The 21,447-nt window shown below is 47.3% G+C and overlaps 1 pseudogene; it reads left to right on the forward strand.

The window, feature by feature from the left end:
* The first annotated feature begins 7,269 nt into the window (after positions 1-7,269).
* On the forward strand, positions 7,270-7,959 carry LOC123426497 (annotated as a pseudogene).
* The last annotated feature ends 13,488 nt before the right edge of the window (positions 7,960-21,447 follow it).

The following is a 21,447-nucleotide window of genomic DNA, read 5'->3' on the forward strand; positions in this document are numbered from 1 at the left end:
CCAACAAATGTCTAGAAGCCATGAAGTCCAAGATAGGATCCATGTATGAGAACAAAGTGTGGACTTTGGAGGTACTACCTGAGGGCCGCAAGGCTATTCAGAACAAATGGATCTTTAAGAGGAAGACGGACGCGGACGGCAATGTGACCGTTTATAAAGCTCGACTTGTGGCAAAGGGTTTTTCACAAGTTCAAGGAGTTGACTACGATGAGACATTCTCACCCGTAGCGATGCTTAAGTCCGTCAGAATCATGTTAGCAATAGCTGCATTTTTCGATTATGAAATCTGGCAGATGGATGTCAAAACGGCGTTCCTTAACGGTTTCCTTAAGGAAGAGTTGTATATGATACAACCCGAAGGTTTTGTCGATCCTAAGAATGCTAACAAGGTGTGCAAGCTCCAGTGATCCATTTATGGACTGGTGCAAGCATCTCGGAGTTGGAACAAACGTTTTGATGAGGTGATCAAAGCATTTGGGTTTATACAAGTGGTTGGAGTATCTTGTATTTACAAGAAAGTGAGTGGGAGCTCTGTGGCGTTTCTAATATTATATGTGGATGACATATTGCTGATTGGAAATAACGTGGAGTTTTTGGAGAGCATAAAGGATTACTTGAATAAAAGTTTCTCTATGAAGGACCTAGGAGAAGCTTCTTACATTCTAGGCATTAAGATCTATAGGGATAGATCAAAACGCCTGATAGGACTTTCACAAAGCACATACCTTGATAAAGTTTTGAAGAGGTTCAAAATGGAACAGTCCAAGAAAGGGTTCTTGCCAGTTTTACAAGGTACGAAACTGAGTAAGTCTGAGTGCCCAGCAACTGATGAAGATAGAGAGCATATGCGCTCCGTCCCATATGCTTCAGCCATAGGTTCTATCATGTATGCAATGTTGTGCACTAGACCGGATGTTAGCCTAGCCATTAGTATGGCGGGTAGGTTCCAGAGTAATCCAGGAGTGGATCACTGGACAACGGTCAAGAATATCCTGAAGTACCTGAAAAGGACTAAGGAGATGTTTCTCGTGTATGGAGGTGACGAAGAGCTCGCCGTAAAAGGTTACGTCGATGCAAGCTTTGACACAGATCTGGACGACTCTAAGTCACAAACCGGATACGTATTTATTCTTAATGGGGGTGCGGTAAGCTGGTGCAGTTCCAAGCAAAGCGTCGTAGCAGATTCTACATGTGAAGCGGAATACATGGCTGCCTCGGAATCGGCTAAGGAGGGTGTCTGGATGAAGCAGTTCATGACGGATCTTGGAGTGGTGCCAAGCGCACTGAATCCAATAACCTTGTTCTGTGACAACACGGGTGCCATTGCCTTAACAAAGGAACCACGGTTTCACAAGAAGACCAGACACATCAAACGACGCTTCAACCTCATCCGCGACTACGTCGAGGGAGAGGACGTAAATATATGCAAAGTGCACACGGATCTGAATGTAGCAGACCCGTTGACTAAACCTCTTCCACGGCCAAAGCATGATCAACACCAGAACTGTATGGGTGTTAGATTTATTACAATGTAATTCGCATGATGATGTGAGGGCTAGATTATTGACTCTAGTGCAAGTGGGAGACTGTTGGAATTATGCCCTAGAGGCAATAATAAATATAGTTATTATTATAATTCCTGTATCAAGATAATCGTTTATTATCCATGCTATAATTGTATTGAATGAAGACTCATTTACATGTGTGGATACATAGACAAAACACCGTCCCTAGCAAGCCTCTAGTTGGCTAGCCAGTTGATCAAAGATAGTCAGTGTCTTCTGATTATGAACAAAGTGTTGTTGCTTGATAATTGGATCACGTCATTAGGAGAATCACGTGATGGACAAGACCCAAACTAATAGACGTAGCATGTTGATCGTGTCATTTTGTTGCTACTGTTTTCTGCGTGTCAAGTATTTATTCCTATGACCATGAGATCATATAACTCACTGACACCAGAGGAATGCTTTGTGTGTATCAAATGTCGCAACGTAATTGGGTGACTATAAAGATGCTCTACAGGTATCTCCGAAGGTGTTAGTTGAGTTAGTATGGATCAAGACTGGGATTTGTCACTCCGTGTGACAGAGAGGTATCTCAGGGCCCACTCGATAATACAACATCACACACAAGCCTTGCAAGAAATGTAACTTAGTTTAAGTTGCGGGATCTTGTATTACGGAATGAGTAAAGAGACTTGCCGGTAAACGAGATTGAAATAGGTATACGGATACTGGTGATCGAATCTCGGGCAAGTAACATACCGAACGACAAAGGGAATGACATACGGGATTATATGAATGCTTGGCACTGAGGTTCAAACGATAAGATCTTCGTAGAATATGTAGGATCCAATATGGGCACCCAGGTCCCGCTATTGGATATTGACCGAGGAGTCTCTCGGGTCATGTCTACATAGTTCTCGAACCCGCAGGGTCTGCACACTTAAGGTTCGACGTTGTTTTATGCGTATTTGAGTTATATGGTTGGTTACCGAATGTTGTTCGGAGTCCCGGATGAGATCACGGACGTCACGAGGGTTTCCGGAATGGTCCGGAAATGAAGATTGATATATAGGATGACCTCATTTGATTATAGGAAGGTTTTTCGGAGTTACCGGGAATGTACCGGGAATGACGAATGGGTTCCGGGAGTTCACCGGGGGGGCAACCCACCCTGGGGAAGCCCATAGGCCTTGAGGGTGGCATGCCAGCCCTTAGTGGTCTGGTGGGACAGCCCAAGAGGGCCCTATGCGCCTAGAGAAGAAAATCAAGGAGAAAAGAAAAAAAAAGAGGAGGTGGGAAGGGAAGGAAGGACTCCCTCCCACCAAACCAAGTCCAACTCGGTTTGGGGGGGGAACCTTCCCCCTTGGACTCGGACGACCCCCTTGGGGCTACTTGAGCCCCAAGGAAAGGTCCCCTCCCTCCCACCTATATATACGGAGGTTTTAGGGCTGATTTGAGACGACTTTTCCACGGCAGCCCGACCACATACCTCCACGGTTTTTCCTCTAGATCGCGTTTCTGTGGAGCTCGGGCGGAGCCCTGCTGAGCCAAGGTCATCACCAACCTCCGGAGCGCCGTCACGCTGCCGGAGAACTCTTCTACCTCTCCGTCTCTCTTGCTGGATCAAGAAGGCCGAGATCATCGTCGAGCTGTACGTGTGCTGAACGCGGAGGTGCCGTCCGTTCGGTACTAGATCGTGGGACTGATCGTGGGATTGTTCGCGGGGCGGATCGAGGGACGTGAGGACGTTCCACTACATCAACCGCGTTCACTAACGCTTCTGCGGTACGGTCTACAAGGGTACTTAGATCACTCATCCCCTCTCGTAGATGGACATCACCATGATAGGTCGTCGTGCGCGTAGGAAAAATTTTGTTTCCCATGCGACGTTCACCAACAATGGTGTAGCCCCCAAGTGCCGGGTCGTATGACTATAGCGACTTGGGGTTGTGTTAGAATAATATAACTCATCATAATGTACTTCAAAATTTTCTCTTGAACTTGAATGAATCCTTGACCGTGGTTGTAAAGCCACCCGATAATTTATCGTTTGTATGAATATCCTAGCATAAATCCTTTGTGCTTGAAATTAAATCCCTATTCGTGGTTGTGGTGCAACCAGGAAAATACATGTTTGGGAAATCCATAAGTTAAAGAAATCCTAGAATCAATCAATTGGATGACTCGCGTTATAAGTGATAGGCCAGCTCAACAATATGTAATATATCAGCTCAGCAATATGTGATAGACTGGTTTTTTGTGAACATTTATTTCTCTTGAACTAGCCACTCATGGTCAATGAAGACTTAATGATGAGCATGAATAACTCGGAGCTCTTTTGACCCGAGGGTTTTTATGCAGAAAAAATTCCTGAATAAAAAATGTCACCATGTATCTATGGAGTAAATTATAAGTCGCCTTTCGAGGCTCGACAAAAGGACTAGCTTTCGAGGCTGAATTCTTGCTTCAATGAAGCTGGCATGATATCCTTGGTTTATCCTCGCTTTCTATAAGTTGGCTCTCATATGACTTAAACAGACGTTTTCACTTGAACAAGTTCAAGGTCATAAATATTGACTTGTTAAGAGTATGGTGGGTCACCTTTTTGGAGTATCATCAAGCAAAACTCAGTGAGTTGGAAGCCCCCAAGTAACCAATGTATTGTGGCGTTTTGGCCGGGTCAAGAGGGTGAGAAAGAAGAACTTAGTGAGTTGGAAGCCCCCAAGTAACCCATGTATTATGGCATTTTTGCGAGGTCAAAAGGGTAAGAAAGCTAAACTCGGTGAGTTGGAAGCCCCCAAGTGACCAATGTATTGTGGCATTTTTGCTGGGTCAAGAGGGTGAGAAAGCTAAACTCAGTGAGTTGGAAGCCCCCAAGTGACCAATGATCAAGACTGAGTAGGATACCCATGTTTAGACTGTGCATCGTGTTGACTAGTCTTCTTTTGTAACCTTACTTTTCTCCCATATGGCAGGATACCTATGTTTGAATAGCGCATTGTGGCATCAAGTTCTCTTTGTCAACATTTAATTTTTCACCAATACGGCAGCATACCCATGTTTGAACTGTGCATCATGGCAGCAAGTTTTCTTTGGCAACCTTTAATTTTTTTCACCACTATGTCAGGAGCCCCGGGTCCCTGTTGTCTTCCCTACAATGATTCGGGGTTCTTCTATTAGCTGACAATGACTAAATCTGACAATTCATATCTGTGTAGCCCCCGAGTCCTAAGTCGACTCGAGGAGGCGGCTTGAGAGTCTTCATACACGACTTTAGCATGAACCGATGTAAAGTTGACACCTGAATGATTGAACTTATTTAGACTGGAGATGATGTGGCGATTTGATGATCTTCATGATGCTCATCGTACATCTTTGACAAATGCCATTGCCAAATTGGGTTCATATGTCTCTTCACTTATGCTTTGCTATTCTCACGTGGCCCATCTCACCTGGCTCCTCCATGACCATTTTTTCTTTGTTGTTGGCTTTTCAATTGCCGGCTCAAATTGTAGCTTCTCTAGGGATGTTTCTTCCATGTTTTTCTTATTTCTTTGATGTGTTGAAGCAGACCGGACCATGGATGGTGAGCCAGTGCATCTATCCATTGGGTAACCCGGTGCTAGTGAAGGATAAAGGATATAGGTTTCCTTCTTGCTCCAGTGTTTGTTGGAGTAAACTGGATCACATGGGCGGCGGCTTGCACGCGTGCCTGACGGGCGAACCATATTGGCGCACGTAGCCCCGGCGTGTTGATGTAAACCGTACCATGGGTGGCTCGAGCGATCAGGTGGAGCACCGGTGTGTTGATGTATACCGGACTAGAGGGACAACGGCTTGTGCGCGTCCAATGGGGGGCTCCAGCTAGATGGCGCGGCACTGGTGTCGGTGTCAAAACCAACAGATCTCGGTTAGGGGCTCCCAAACTGTGGACCTTGGATTTATGGGTTACACGAGAGAGGGGGAGACAATGTTTACCCAAGATCGGGCCCTCTTGAGAGGTAACACCCTACGTCCTACTTGATTATATTGATGTGGATGATAATTACACACTCTACCTCAAGATCGTATGTACTAAATCCTAGGTGGTCAATCCCCCTTTCATGGACGATGACCCCAAATTTATATAGTTACCTGGAGGACCTAGGGTAACATACAACCGACCTAATCTCCTTTTATTTGGTTGCCACGCCAGTCTTCAGGGTTCTCCTCCGTGAACACAAGACAATCGCGCAGCCCGGCCCATCATAGAGTCATCCCATCAGGCCGACCTGTTCGTAGTAAGCCGACTCCCCGAGGACCCCTTAATTCCGGACACCCTCAGTAGCCCACGAACTAGCCTTCAACGCCGATAAGCACGTATCTCCGGATGATTACACCCAAAGTGTTCGGCTTGGAAGACGAGGTCCTTCATCACTTTTGAACAAGAAATGATGGTCTTGGTCTTCGTCGCGCTCACAATTACTGAAGCGTTGTGGGGCCCATGGCTTTTAATCATGCACAAAGATTAGCAATATTTCTTGATTTTCGCATGCCTTTTGTGGAAGAGAACACCCTTAGAAATTCTTGACAGAGCCACTTCTTTATAGCAAGAGGGGGTAGCTCCCTTTATAAAGAGATCAAAATTAGGCTCAAGGCTCCATCGCATCTTAGCCTCGCCAAGAAACACAAGAGCTCCCCAACACTCTTGAAATCATGGCTGGTTCTTCTTTTCGCCCCTTCGATCCGCTCTCAGGAGACTGGGCCAGTTCTTCTGTCTCCCTTCTCCGCCTGCACGATCTTGAAACGCAAGGATATCTCCCTCCGTCAGATTTCGCACCCACCCACGCTGGTTTGACCTCCGTCGATGGGAAGGCCTATGCGGAGAGTTTCCCCTCCCCACACAAGGAAGAGCGGGTTTTCCTTGTTCCTTTCCTGCTATGTGGGATGGGATTCCCTATTCATTCCTTTTTAAGGGGCTTACTCAAATTCTACGGGTTGTAGCTCCACAACCTCACCCCTGGTTCCATCCTCCATATCTCAGGCTTTGTAGCCCTATGCGAGATGTTTTTGGGTTGCGAACCCCACTTCAATCTCCGGTGAAGATATTTATGCATCACCCCTCGAACCAGAGGAACAACAATCCAGGAAGTGGGCGGAGCTCAAGTGTGGCATTTAGCCACCATAGGATACCCAATTGGGACACCGAATAAGAAACTCGACGAGTGGTCTTTGGAGTGGTTCTACGCCGAGGACTTCCCCTATTCCATCCAATTCGAAGGGGCCTTCCCGGATACTCTACATAGCCTTTGAAGAAACGGTATAGTAAGACACCGAAGAGTCACTCCCAAAAGGAGAGTTCCGAAGTAAAATAAATGTCCGCTAAGAGCAGAGTCCTTACTCATTGCACACTGACCACTGTTGACGTGATGGTTGCAGTAATTACCCGGTGCGTCGAGCTGCTCCAAAAACGGACACATCCCCTGTGGTGCTACACTAGGACGAACGATTCCACTTGGTTCAAAGGTTAGGACCGAAAGACCAGAAAACCTTCATGGCCATCCTAGCCGATCTCTTCAAAGGGCAAAAAGATTTTGACCACCCCTTCACTAAGGAAGGCTATTCGTCATACAAGCCCATCGAATACGTATGTGTGTTAATGTTCATCGTTTCTTGGTCATTTATGGCCTTGATTTTTTAATAATAATTTCTACCCCTTCCTTGGAGTCTTGGAAGCGTTGAACCGAGAAGGTGAAATGTCCCACGTGTCAGCTCGAGGATTATGCCCGCGATGACGATCCCCAGTTTGACGAAGACCGGGGCTTTCGATTGCTTTTGAGGACGGGGTATTTTATTAGGATGAAGTTGATGGGCAGAGGGTAGCCCTTTTGTCCGACAACCCTAGTCCCCTTCCCTCTTCAGGGAGTAAGAAGAAAATGACAGCCCAATGAGGGGTTGCGCCTAGAGGTCGTTGGAGTGCTCACCGGACTGTTCCTCGGACAAGATCGACCGGGATTCTGTTGAACGAGGATAGAACGCTCGAACAAAGGCTGGCAAGAGAAAACTCCTCTACTGCTCCATCAACAAAAAGGTATACACACCGACTTATACTTCTTACGAAGATACGTGTCCTTTCATAGTTTCATGACCCTTGACCGACCAATGTAGGAGACGTGTGCAACCTTCTCCGCTTGGGGACGGTGGCAATGTATTAGGTAGCCAACCAAACCGCGGCGCATCGATGGGCACCGGACTTCCGAACATGGGTCTGGTCCCCGAGTGTTCGGATGGACTGTCAGTAACAAACTCCGAATACAAGAGTGCCATGAATCATCGGCAACGGAAGGAGGCTCTACGTCAGCCTTTATTTTCCGAACAAGAGTTTAATGCTCTTAATTCGGTCGATGAGTACCTCGATGCTGCGCGAGCTGGCCTTAAAGAAGTAGTCGAGCAAGTGTCTACTCACATGTAGGTAAGTTATCGACTATAGAATCATCTGAACTGAAGTTCGCACCCACAAGACCCGGAGCCTGAATTTCCTCGGTACGGGTGAATTAAGGGTCGTTGAATAAGTATGTATTCAATCTGCAGGCTTTGAAGCAGGAAAATGATAGTTTATCCAACGATCTCCATCAAAGCTAGGCTGTCTAACGGACCACTAGGGCCGAGCAGGAAAATGTGAGGAAATTTACCAGAGAAGCCCATAGTAAGGGAGTTGATTTGTATTATGTTGAATTTGCTTGAAATATATATTACTTGTGAAAACATTTCCAATAGCAGGTGAATTGATAGGCCAAATGCAGAAAGATCTGGATGACTCTCGAGAAGCTCAACGATATGCCGAATCGTAGCTTGATGCCGGTCTACGTGTACTATGGAGATTTCGAGAAGAAAAAACGATCTCATGGAAAAGAACAAAAAAATAAGCTAAAAAATTGAGAGTTTGAGAGCTCAACAGGCACAAACTAAAGAAGAGAACTAGAGATTGAAGGTGATATGTACGAAAATTTGTGTTGATTCGACTATTATTGTGTTGATTACGAAAATTTGTTTCTTCTTTGAATTAGGTCTTTTGATTGGGCGTCCTGAGGAGGAGGCCACTTCCTTTCAGGGAGACGTGTTGAAGGAACTTTCTATTCTGCATGAGCATGCAAGAAAGGCTATGCGGAATATGGTCCGAGATTTATGGTCGGATAAAAATCCTCCGCAAGGGATGTTCGATGTTGTCGAGCAGTTTACAAGAGCTCGTGATCGTTTCAAACTGTTGAAGACCTCGCCTAGTGAGAAGGAGCTCGGGAGGCATGGGTTATGGTGAAGACCCGCTTTACCCGCCTAGATCCTGAGTGTATGGCCAGAGTTGGACTAGTGGGACCAGATGGGAAGGAGATTCCTCCATGTCTTGTGTACGATCAAGTGATGTCCGCCGTGCGCTTGTAAAGACATGTGTGTGTTAATAGATCAACTAGAACAATCACCAAACATGTTACACTTGTAATGATATGTGTGTTAATGCACTTCCCTCCATAATTTGAAAATTTTATCTTTTACCGGCCATCGGCTTCAACCTTCCTTGTTTATAAAGTGGACACTGTTTTCGTACTTTGTATCCTACAAAAGTAGGAATAAAATTTCTGATAACGAGGCGATCCAGCCATGTGGTAATATCAGACAAAAGTTATACGGGGTGGATTATGTTATATTATGACTAGGCATAAGAAACATCTTCCATTAAAAAAAGTTCCTTACTGGGTTACTTTTTTGGGGGCTGCTACATAGGTGTAGTCGGTAGGGTTGTTTATCCGCTGAACACAACCAACGGTTGTACAATGCGATATTTGTTGAATACGTGGGCATCGTCCTAGCCTATGAAGTTGTATCTCAAGAAGTGCTAGCTTTTGGCTTTACCTGTCTGAGGTACGATTCCGGATGAACCGGTTGTAACAATCGCAGCGGTTCTCCCTTTACTCTCTAGTCGAATACATTAGGAACATACACAGCAAACACAGGAGCGAGGCAACCCAACATTGCTAAATCTTAGGTCCAATTGATGCATAAAATGGCCAGAAATCGATGTTTTTATTTTAAGATGTATATGTGAACAAGTAGGTATGAAAGATATATTGAACAGCTTTTGAATGAAGCCCCCAGGTGCTACTTGGTCATTCATTTTAGATAGATGATTTGCTACATGTTCGGGGGTGTTCGGTTAAGCCAAACATGCCTTAGGAACAACTAATTACCCCTATAGGAAAAAAATAGAAAATTTGGATGATACAGAAAAAAAGAATGTGACAAAAAAGGGAGAATGATAATGGTCTAGCCGTAAAAACATAGAAGGCGAGCTACATTCTACGGGTTCGGCTCGAGGCGGTTCTCTTTGGATCTGTGCAGGCGATAAGCTCCTCCTATTAAGATTTCGTAGATTATGAAAGGGCCCTCCCACTTGGTGTTAATTTTATGCTTCTGCTTCTCGGGGAGGCCGGGACGAGTTCTCCCATGTAAAATGCCTTTGCCCGGACCTCCTTGCTCTGATAGAACCGAGCTTGCTCCTGATAGAAAGTTGATGAGGCAAGAGCTATGTCGCGCTCGCCTTCCAATGCATCTAAGGCGTCTTGCCGATCTAGTTCGACTTCTTTTTCCTCTTACATGCGCATCTGGGGTGCGTCGTGTATAATGTCACAGGGGAGGACTGCCTCAGCCCCGTACACCATGAAGAAGGGGGTGTACCCTGTGGATCGATTCAGGGTGGTGCGCAAGCCCCATAGTACGGAGTCGACCTCCTCCACCCATTGGATATCGGAGTCTTGAAGGGAGTGGACTAACCTGGGTTTAATACCGCTCATAATGAGACCATTGGCTCTTTCGACTTGTCCGTTGGTCTGCAGGTAGTATACAGAGGCGTAATCGAGCTTTATGCCCAGGTTTGCGCACGAATCCTTTACCTCCTGTGCGGTGAAATTTGATATGTTGTGTGGTATTATGTTTTGTGGAACACCATAACAGTGTACGACACTAGAGATAAATTCGATTACTGGCTTAGCCTTGGGTGAGGTAACCGGCTTTGCCTCGATCCTTTTGGTAAATTTTTCCACCATAACAAGGAGGTATTTATTTTTCTTGGTCCCCCCTTTAAATGGGCTGGCGATGTCCAGACCGCAGACCGCAAAAGGCCAAGTGATAGTTCGAAGAGCAGTCTGGGCATGTGGCTTTTGTTTGCAAAGAGTTGACACCCTGTACAACGCTGAACGAGTGCGTGGGCATCTTCCTGGGCTGTTGGCCAGTAGAATTGGGCTCGAAAAGGCTTGCTGACCAGGGCCCGTGCTGCTGCATGGTGGCCACCCATACCGTCGTGTACCTTGGCCAAAAGCTGCCTTCCTTGTTCCTCGAATATGCACCGCTATAGTACTCCTGTGGTGCTCTTTTTATATAGCTCTCCCTTGTGGACCTTATAAGTCTTTGATCGTCAGATGATACGTCGCGCCTCAGTTTGGTCGTCAGGGAGCTCCTTGTGTAATACATAAGCAAGGAACGGTCGGTCCATGGCGCAATTATGGCCGTGACTTCATGGGCGGAGTGTGTTTCTTCGATTGAAGACCTGCCAATGACGTGATCATCATGTTTGGTCGTTGGGGGTACCACTAGTTCTTCGCCACCAGCCTCTGTGCGTATAGTTTCCTGCTGCCATACTACGGGATGGCTTGAATAGCCGCTCCAGGAAGATGTTGCTAGGGACGGGGTCACGCTTCGCGCCTAAGCGGGCGAGAACGTCTACTGCTTGGTTGTTGTCTCTTGAGACATGGTGGAACTCTAATCATTCAAATTGTGACGATAATTTGAGGACGGTGTTTCTATAAGTTGCCATTTTTGGATTCTTTGCATCGAATTCGCTGTTGGTTTTTGAAATGGCAAGGTTAGAGTCTCCTCGCACTTCGAGCCATTGAATGCCCATTGAGTCTGCCTTCCGAAGACCATGTAGCACGACTTCGTATTCGGATGCGTTGTTTGAATTGGCGTACATGACTTGTAGCACATACTGAACATTGTCCCTAGTGGGGGATGAGATAATTACTCCAGCCCCCAGTCTGGCGAGGGTTTTGGACCCACCGGAGCACATGGTCGAGTGAGCATAAGTGTTATACTCTCTTGGGAGTTCGACCTCAGTCCATTCCACCACAAAGTCGGCCAGGACCTGAGATTTAATGGCTCATCAAGGTTTGTAGGTGATCTCGAAGGGCAGGAGCACGATGGGCCATTTTGCTATTCGGCCAGTGGCATCTTTGTTGTTTATAATGTCGTTCAACGAAACTTCCGAAGTCATGGTGACCGCACACTCCGGAAGTAGTGCTTAAGCTCTCATGATGCCATGAACACTGTCTAGGCGATATTTTGGTAGTGTGGGTACCTAGTTTTGCATGGGGTGAGAACTTTGGATACGTAGTATACCGGCTTTTCAAACCATAGCTATTGTCCCTCGGCTTCTCGTTCTACGACGCGTACCGCGCTGACAACTTGATTGGTGGCTGAGATGTATAGCAACATCGGCTCCCCTGTGAATGGTGCTGTTATAGGATTGCTGGATAGTATTGCCTTGATGTCTTCCAAAGCCACTGTGGCCCCATTACTCCACTTGAAGTCTTTGGTTTTCTCAAGCAACCGATATTGTGGCAAGGTCTTCTCTACTAGACAAGATATAAATTGGCTTAGAGCTGCCACACAACCTCCCAGTTTTTGGACTTGTTGTAGCTCTGTTGGTGCTGCGAGCTATGACAGTGCTCATATTTTTGCCGGATTGGCCTCTTTGCGATACAATAAATCCAAGGAGTTTGTCGACGAGTGTTGGGGATATACCTTACGGTGTAACCCGGCTTGAAGTATGACCCGTCAAGGACTTGGCGACTCATCAGCGACTTAGAAGTGACCGTGCGGGCGGGACATACAGGACCCGGCAGGCGACTCAGACAAATGACGAAGGCCCAAGGACCGACGTACACCCTGGCATAAGGCGACTCATAGAGAGGCCAGGAGGGCCGACTCAGAAGAGAAGGCCCAAGAAGAGGAAAGACTCCCACAAGAAGGAAACAAGACCAGGATTAGGATTCAAGAGAGACTAGTCTTATTCCTACTCCTAGTAGGACTCTACATGTAAACCTACCCCTTCCACCTATATAAGGAGGGGTAAGGCGTCCCAAGAGAGACCATATTCACAACTTAGGTCTAGACAAGACAAATCATGAGATAGACAGATTAGACACCCACGAGATTAGAGGTGACGAGTCTGCACACTTGTAATCGAGATCATCATCTTCATCAGTGAAACACAAGCAGGACATAGGCTTTTACCTCCATCGGAGGGGCCGAACCTGGGTAAATCCACGTCTCTCGATTCCGACCAACCCCTCTCATGCCGCCACATAGCTGCGATGGCCTCACACCTAAGTTCTCTCACGAGGACATCTGCCGTGACAAAACCACGACACTTGACGCCCATCGTGGGGTATATCGCACGGTGGAATTGTGTTTTTGAAGGGATCTCTTTTAGGGATCGAGATGCTCGTGATTTATCAGATGAAGAAGAAACAAGTGAAAGGATCTACGTCACAGATAAACAGTCGGAAACTGTGCGTATGAGATTGAGATCGAGAGAAGATTAGGGTTGCGATCTATACGTCGTCGTTGTTCTACGATTCGTCAAATAGCAGTTTTCACCGAAGTCACCGAGTTTGACAGAAGTTTGGCCTGTTGTTCACCTTGCGAGTCGTCCAAGCACAAACTACCGGGTCGTTTTTACTTCGATTGAAATTATTACTGCTGCATACAAAGTTTCAAACCGGAGGCACTTCAGCTCCTGACGAGAAGCAATCTATCCACACTTTGTCCCTTCATGTGGCTAAGTCTACCCCGGCTGCCTCTGCCTCGAACCGCCACACCTGCCGTAGCCACCGTCAATCTGTTCACCTCGCCACACCTACCTCCGCCGTAGAGGCTTGCGGCGCTGTCGTGGACACACTTCGGCCAGTTCCGTCGCGCCTTCGCCGTCTCCAGGAACATCCTTCTCTGCCTCCAACCACTGCCGCATCTGAGCCGCCAGACTCGCCACCTTGCGTGCCTCCATTATCGCGCGCCTTGAGTCGGCTCCAGGAACATCCGCGCATCACCGTGACAAGCCATTGCGATGAGCTCCGACCATCCGCTCACCTACCCCGTGCAGTTTGTGTTCAAACACACGCGCGCAACCCACCAGCTGCCTCGCCGTCTCCTCCCCTGCCGGTTCCCGCCGCACCTCACCTCGCCTCACTAATGTCCCCTCGCATTCGAGTCGCCCTGTCCAGCCTCGCTCCGGACCTGCTCCAGCCGCCGTGGTCCCGCCCTAAAACTGATTGGTTTACCAGTCGTGGATGATTCAATGATGCGAAAGCAAGATGTTGAGCGGCAGTTCTGCAGTGATGATAGATTATGAGTAAAAGAAGGGAGTGGAAATCTTCTCAGACAAAGAAGCTGTGAATCTGGTGACCCTACAAGTTCGATCTGTATTTGGATAATCTCACCTCGGGGCTGCCACCAACGTGCACGCGCTGCAGGTGTTCATATTACTAAAGCATGAAGAGTTGGGCGGCGACATGGAGAGGCACCAATGCCTGCTTCAAGGACTGCACTAGCTAGGTCGTACCTTGTATATCGACTACCTGAATTCATGCGATGTTGGACAGAAGAAGCGATAGCACTGATCGAGTCTTGTTTGAAAAGCAAAAAGGATTGGTCCAAACTTGCGGTGAACGCCAGCTAGCAAGAGGGAGGTGCTATAGTCGCAAGGCGTACATACAAGGGGTGCAAGTCTCTCTCGACGGCGGACGTCATCTCCCAAAACAGGAACAAAAAGTAGATCAAGCTGCAGCTAGCATTTTCCCCTACGTGCACGGACGAAAGCAGAGGCACATAAAAAAGGGGTCCATCAACGCCGTTGTCTCTCACTTGGTGGAACGATAGTCCATTTGCCACTCCCATCTTCACTTTTTATTTCTATAGACAAAAGAAGTTCAACGGAAGAAGGAGCCAGCTTCAAGAAGAGCCAGCCTCACGCCTCTAAAGAAGAAGATGGACACGCAGTACTACTACTCTTCATCTAATACGACGAGTATTAGTATATGCTTAGTAAAATCAGCCTATACGAGTATTAGCAAAGTTAAACTGCGAGCAAAAATATCAGGACAATTACTCATTAAAAAACGACGTCCTATTGCGAGTACGAAGCTCGTGTTAATCAAAGACACGGGCGACTCACTATCCTTGTCGGCTTACAATGTCATGGATGACTCACTGTCTGTGCTGGTCTACAACAACACGGACGAGCCGTCGTCCGCACCGGGTTACAATGACGCGGCCAACTCTCAAGTTCGCGCAAACCAAGGCGGCTTACAATGACGCGAGAAACTCTCACGTCCGCATGACCAAGGAGGCTTACAACGTCGCGACCGATTCTTGATGCTCGCCCGTATAAGCCACCCAACAGATGGATGCAAGACGCCACCCTCGCGGCCCGGACGACCTCAAACCGCCGGTGCAGTGCTCGCTTATACGAGCCACCCAGCAGACGCGTGCAAGCCGTCATCCCCACGATCCAATCCACATCCACGTATCGGTGAAGTGCTTTCTTATACGAGCCGCCCAGCGGATGCGTGCAAGCCGCCATCCCCATGACGCATTGGCAATACTATCTGCTTAAACACATCAAGAGAAACAGGAGGGCTTTTCATGAAGGAAACATCCCTGGTGAAGCTACAATTTCAGCCGCCATCGATGAGCCAGGAGAGCCGGACCACCCAAGAATTAAGCACGGGTCAAAAATCAATCACGAGCCGTCAAACCTTATGCCGGCTTATGCCACAATAAAGTATGAAGAGTCTCAAGCCGCCTCCTTGAGTCGACTTAAGACTCGGGGGCTACATGGACATGACTCGGCAGACTCAACTAGGATGAATAATTCAAGAACCCCGGGTCATTACAGAAAAATTAAGCTGGTCTCGCGGGCTGATGCCTCATTGACGAGAAGATTTAAAGATCGCCCAAGAAGACAAGTTTCCATGATGCGACCGCCGAAACATGGGTGCCCGACCTTATTGGCAGATGATTCATAAAGTCGTTCAAGCATGAACGATATCAGTATCAAAGAGCATAAGTCGCCATGTTGCACTTATTTCAAAACTGGATACTGGTAAGCCAAAAAGGACCAAAGTTGCCACGTTGCACTGTTCAAACATGGGCGCCTTATATGATTCTGAGAATTAAGCCGGCTTACATGGGGGCTACTAGCTCCGAAGTCGTTTCGCAATAAGAGAGTATATGCTTCCGCTATCCTATGTCTGAATTTTTCCCTAATCATAGGTCACTTGGGGGCTTCCTCTCACTTAGATCAGCCTGAATACCCTCTTGGCTAGCGAAAAATTAACGCATTACAAATGGTTATACTGGAATGTGTGTTGGACAAATCGCCCTATGGTCCCATGTACTCTTGGCGAGTCAATCCGTTTCTGGACCCTGAACTTGCCTTGGTTAAAACATGAAAGCTACCGGCAAGAGCCAACACATGGAAAATAGACAAACCATTGGTTCACTGAACCTGCTTCACTGAAGCTTGACTCGCGTCTGATCAACCGGTCTAAATAATTCAGGATATTGCAAAAGCCTTCTTGGGCTAACACTAGAGTTTTGCAAACTCGTCTTGTCCTGTCGCGACTCATCGAGCCGACGAATTTTATGATTATCTTTGTGGCACTGCCATAAAGTTTTCATAAAAAGTTTTATAACTCGCCGCGACTCACTGAGCCGGCCGCCGTGACTCACTGAGCCGGCTTAACCTCTTTTGGGTACCACTAGAGCCTTGAGAGCTCATCTTACCTGCCGAGACTCACTGAGCCAGCTATGGTGTAACCTAACACTATTATGTCATATACATGCATCGTCTTGCATTGCATCATGCATCATACATACATATCATGCCGGTCTTCAAACCGAGTCAAAGCATAAATTATTGCAGGTACAAATAAATCTTTGAATAGCCAATATGGCTGGATTTTCATCATGGTTTATCATAACCAATGTTAAATGATTGGGGTTTTTAAGCCAACTCGGAAGAATTGACTATTGTCGAAGAGCCGCCCTATGACATATAATGCCGAGTCATCTAATTGACCAGCTCTTGGATTTTTTCAACTTGTCCTCTGTAGTAAACTACAACACTTATGGATTTCTCAAACATATATTTGCTGGGTCACATTACAACCACGGTCAAGGATTTCTTTCATCACAAAGGTATCATGAGAGTGGATATGATTCTACAATGGAAGGAATAGTCCCATGTTGCTGCACGCACACAACCAGACACTTGGGGGCTACATTATTCAAATCAAGATTACATCAAAGTATGAAAGTCCCATGTCGCTCCAAGCATGCACCATAACACTTGGGGGCTAATGCAATCCGCTTTTCAAATCATCACATCATCAACAGACCCGGCTACCTCAAGGAGATACGCCGGCCCTGGAGAGCTACATAACGCTCTTTATTCAAGTATGGATTCAAGGATTTTTATAATGACCCGCTCCTTGGGGGCTACACATTGCTGCTCAAGGTTACATCATTAGATTTACAAAGTCCCTGCTCATTATTGCATAATGACCCGACCCTTGGGGGCTACATCATTTGATGTTTTATTTTCAAAAGATAAGAACGTGGAAGTCCCAAGTCGCCGCAAACAATCGATCCATCACTTGGGGGCTACACTATTCAGATCATAATTTCTAAAATCCAGGTTGCCGCAGGCAAGACAACCCGGCCCTTGGGGGCTACAGCACTAAGTTGTTTCACAGATCATGAGGTTCAAATTGAAGACCCGACCCATCACACACTGATAACCCGACCCTTGGGGGCTACAGGTAATATGGATATATCAAAAAACTGAAGAGCATATTTCTTCCGTCATGGAGGTGAAGCATTGAAAGACCGGCTCAACATTACACGGATTTCTTTATCCCCAATAATTTGATACAGTCAATTGGAGTTTAGTTGTTTGACGGGGCACTACCAATAATCTTGACATGCCATTAGCAATCATGACCCGCCATTGTCAATCATAACCCGGTGAAGCAAGATAAGCTGGTTCAACATTGTGTGAAATTCTTATTCCTCAAATTTTCATCAAACCAAACGATTGGAGATCGACTCAATGGCATATGTATTTTATTGCAAAGTACACGTACCAACAAGATGATTGTAAAGACGGCTCGTTAATATTAAGAAGAAACCCGGATTTTTCAAGGAGCCACTTCAGTAAATCAAGCTGGCCAGAGGAGCAAGCCGGTCCCTTGACATATTTATTATTATTATTTCAGGAGCTTACCTTGAATAAATTCAACCTAACCTGGGGACTAACGTTGGGGATATACCCCACGGTGTAGCCCGGCTTGAAGTATGACCCGCCAAGGACTTGGCGACTCACCGACGACTTGGAAGTGACCTGGCGGGCGGGACATACATGACCCAGCAGGCGACTCAGATAAATGACGAAGGCCCAAGGCCCGACGTACACCCTAGCATAAGGCGACTCATAGAGAGGCCAGGAGGGCCGACTCACAAGAGAAGGCCCAAGAAGAGGAAAGACTCCCACAAGAAGGAAACAAGACCCGGATTAGGATTCAAGAGAGACTAGTCCTATTCCTACTCCTAGTAGGACTCTACATGTAAATCTACCCCTTCCACCTATATAAGGAGGGGTAAGGCACCCCAAGGGAGACCAGATTCACAACTTAGGTCTAGACAAGACAAATCATGAGATAGACATATTAGACACCCACGAGATTAGAGGTGGCGAGTCTGCACACTTGTAATCGAGATCATCATCTTCATCAATGAAACAGAAGCAGGACGTAGGCTTTTACCTCCATCGGAGGGGACGAACCTGGGTAAATCCACGTCTCTCGATTCCGACCAACCCCTCTCAAGCCACCACATAGTTGCGATAGCCTCACACCTAAGTTCTCTCATGAGGACATCTGTCATGACAAAACCACGATAGCGAGGACGTCGAAGATGCATTTATCCGGGTTAAGCAGAATATCATACTCTCGTAAATTCGCGAAGGTCTCCCTGAGGTCGTCCACCACCTGGTTGACGTGTCTGGCCTTGACAACCACATCGTCGACATATGCCTCTACTGTTTTTCCGATCTGTTTCCCAAGACAAGTTGGAATCGTGTGCTGATAATTGGCGCCCGCGTTTTTCAGTCTGAGAGGCATTGTGTTAAAATAGAACAGACTGTAGGGTGTTATGAATGTGGTTGTTGCGTGACCGGATTCCTTCATTCTGATGTGATGGTATCCGGAGTAGGCGTCGAGGAAGCGTAGAAAATCATGATCGGCTGTGGCATCAATAATCTGATATATTCTGGACAGTGGAAAGGGATCCTTGGGGCATGCTTTGTTCATGTCTTTAAAATCGACACATAGCCGCCAGGATTTATCCTTCTTTGGTACCATGACCAGATTTGCCAAGAATTGAGTGTTTGATGTCCCTGATGAATCTGGCTTCCAGTACTATGGCGAGCTGTTCACCCATAGCTTGGCGTTTAGGTTCGGAAAATCGGCTCAAGGCCTGTTTGACAGGTTTGAAACCGCCTATTATATTCACGCTGTGCTGTGCCAACCCCGAGGGATTCCTGGAATGTCAGATGGGTGTGAGGTGAATACGTCCCAGTTTTCACTCAGAAAAGCGCGTAGTGCTTCGTCGATTTCGAGCTCCAATTGTGCCTCGATTGATGTTGTTTTATTGGGGTAGATTGGGTGTGCTTGGAATTTGACGATTTCATCGGCCGGTTTGAAGTATGTGGACTTGGGACGCTTGTCGAGGATCACGTCATTTTTTCCACCACGGCCCGTAGTGACGTGACTTCTTCTGCAGCGAGAGTCTCTGCCAGTACTTCCGAGGAGAGGGATGTTGTTTTGTTTTTGGACCGGAGGGCTCTTTTGGGGTCAGTGTTTACAGTGATCAATCCGTTTGGCCCTGCCATTTTGAGTTTCATGTACCCATAGTGGGGTATGGCCTGAAACGCTGTGAAGGCTTCGCAACCCAACAGTGCATGGTAACCGTTGTAGAAAGGGATAATATGAAAGAGTAGCTCGTCGGATCTATAGTTATCGGGTGTGCCGAATACCACGTTGAGCGCTACTCATCCTATGCAGCGGGCCTCTCTTCCGGGGACGATACCTCGAAAGGTGGTTGTGCTCGGCTCGATTCTAGATCGGTCAAACTGCATTTATTTAAGCGTATCCTTGTAAATTAGGTTGAGGCCCCTGCCCCGTCCATTAGTACTATGGGTTTTAGGACTAGGGTGGTATGCGCCCGTCCTATGCTAGTCATCGGCTTGTCGTCCTGGTCGAATGTGATAGGTGTATTCGACCATGGGCTTGCCGCTGCTGCATGACGGATTTGACGGAGCTCCCTAAAGGCTCTCATTCTCTGAACATTAGATGTGAATGTCTCATAGATCGTTAAGATCTCTTTGCCTATACCAGGTGGTGCCATTGGACGATGCTCCATGCGTGGCGTGATGAGGATAGTTTCTCCGCTTTTTGCGACTTGCCTGAGGACCCAACATGCTCTAAGGCTGTGGGTGGAGCTTGATTTAGGCGGGGCGGAATGTGTGTGGCATGGTTCGTCTAGTAGTATGTCGAGGACCGACTTAGCATGTCTCCGAGTTCTTTTTGACGAGTTTTCGGTTACGACCGACCTCGTGACCGAGAGTGTACGTCTTGTCTGGATAGGTCTGGCGAGGCTAGGGTCATTGCACATTTGCTGAATTTGCAAAGTACTTTCCCTGGTGTAGTATTTGAGCACTATGCTTGATAGCTCAGAGAAGAATTGAATTCGACGATGAGAGAGGGCATTGTGGATGCCCTTATCGTGGCAATGCTGCTGGAAAGTGGGGATAAGCTCCCGCTCGTCGTGGCCTCCGGTTTTGTTGCCGAGGTGGAATCTGGCCCAAAAGTGGTGTATTGATTCTCATGGCTTCTGCGTGAGTTCGTCCGTGCCCGTAGAGCCGCGCTCCTCTATTTTTTCTCTGTATGGTGGTGGGTGGAAAAATAATTTGGATTCCCGTGAATTGTGGGTAGGAAACCTCGATAGACTTTCTCCCGATTAGGTCGTGTGTCTGGACCTACTGCTGGCCCTGGCGTGTTGTCACAACAAGATAGATTTTCGAGACTGTTGGGTGAGTCTGGAAGATCCCTGACCGGGACATGGTTCGTCCTCATCTCAAGTTATTGATGCGGGAAGTCCGTGCCTGGGCAATAGACGATCTTTGTGAGGTGCATACTGGGTGGGATATAAATTTCCCGATCGCCGGGTCTAAGTCCGAGCTGATCACACACCATGACTTGGTCGTTAATCATCCCCATGACTTGCATTTTATCGGGTAGCTTGTGTAACATGGGGATTTCAGTGGGGTTCCTACCTCTTAATTGTTCGGGTTCAACCCATGTCACTGATCCTATGGTGGCGTTCGAGAGCGCTTCCAGAGTATTCTCGGTCAAGCCGCGCTCCGGTGTGATCATTGCGCTGAGCTCAAGGGCCGAGGTAGGGACGGATATTGTCCCAGTGGTGAGGTGTGCGGTTCGAGATGCTGAAGTGTCAGGGGGCGCGAGTTCCTCAAGGGGGTTTAAAAGGCTTGTTCACGCAAGATCTTCCCAGGGGCCAGTGGTGAACTCTATGTTCCCGATCCTGACTTCGTGACAGGGGGCCAAATTCTCGACCAGGCCGAGGTGGCTGGCCGGATTAGTGTGCAGAACCACGCTTCCAAAGGCAAAGATCTGTCCGGAGATGAAGACGTCCCTGTTAATGATCTCTTCTCTCATGACTAGGCGCGCCATCGATCCTTCGGCGATCCAACCACCGGAACTCTCAATGAAAGCAC

The sequence above is a fragment of the Hordeum vulgare genome, chromosome 2H, assembly GCF_904849725.1.
Source record: "Hordeum vulgare subsp. vulgare chromosome 2H, MorexV3_pseudomolecules_assembly, whole genome shotgun sequence".
Taxonomy (NCBI): domain Eukaryota; kingdom Viridiplantae; phylum Streptophyta; class Magnoliopsida; order Poales; family Poaceae; genus Hordeum; species Hordeum vulgare.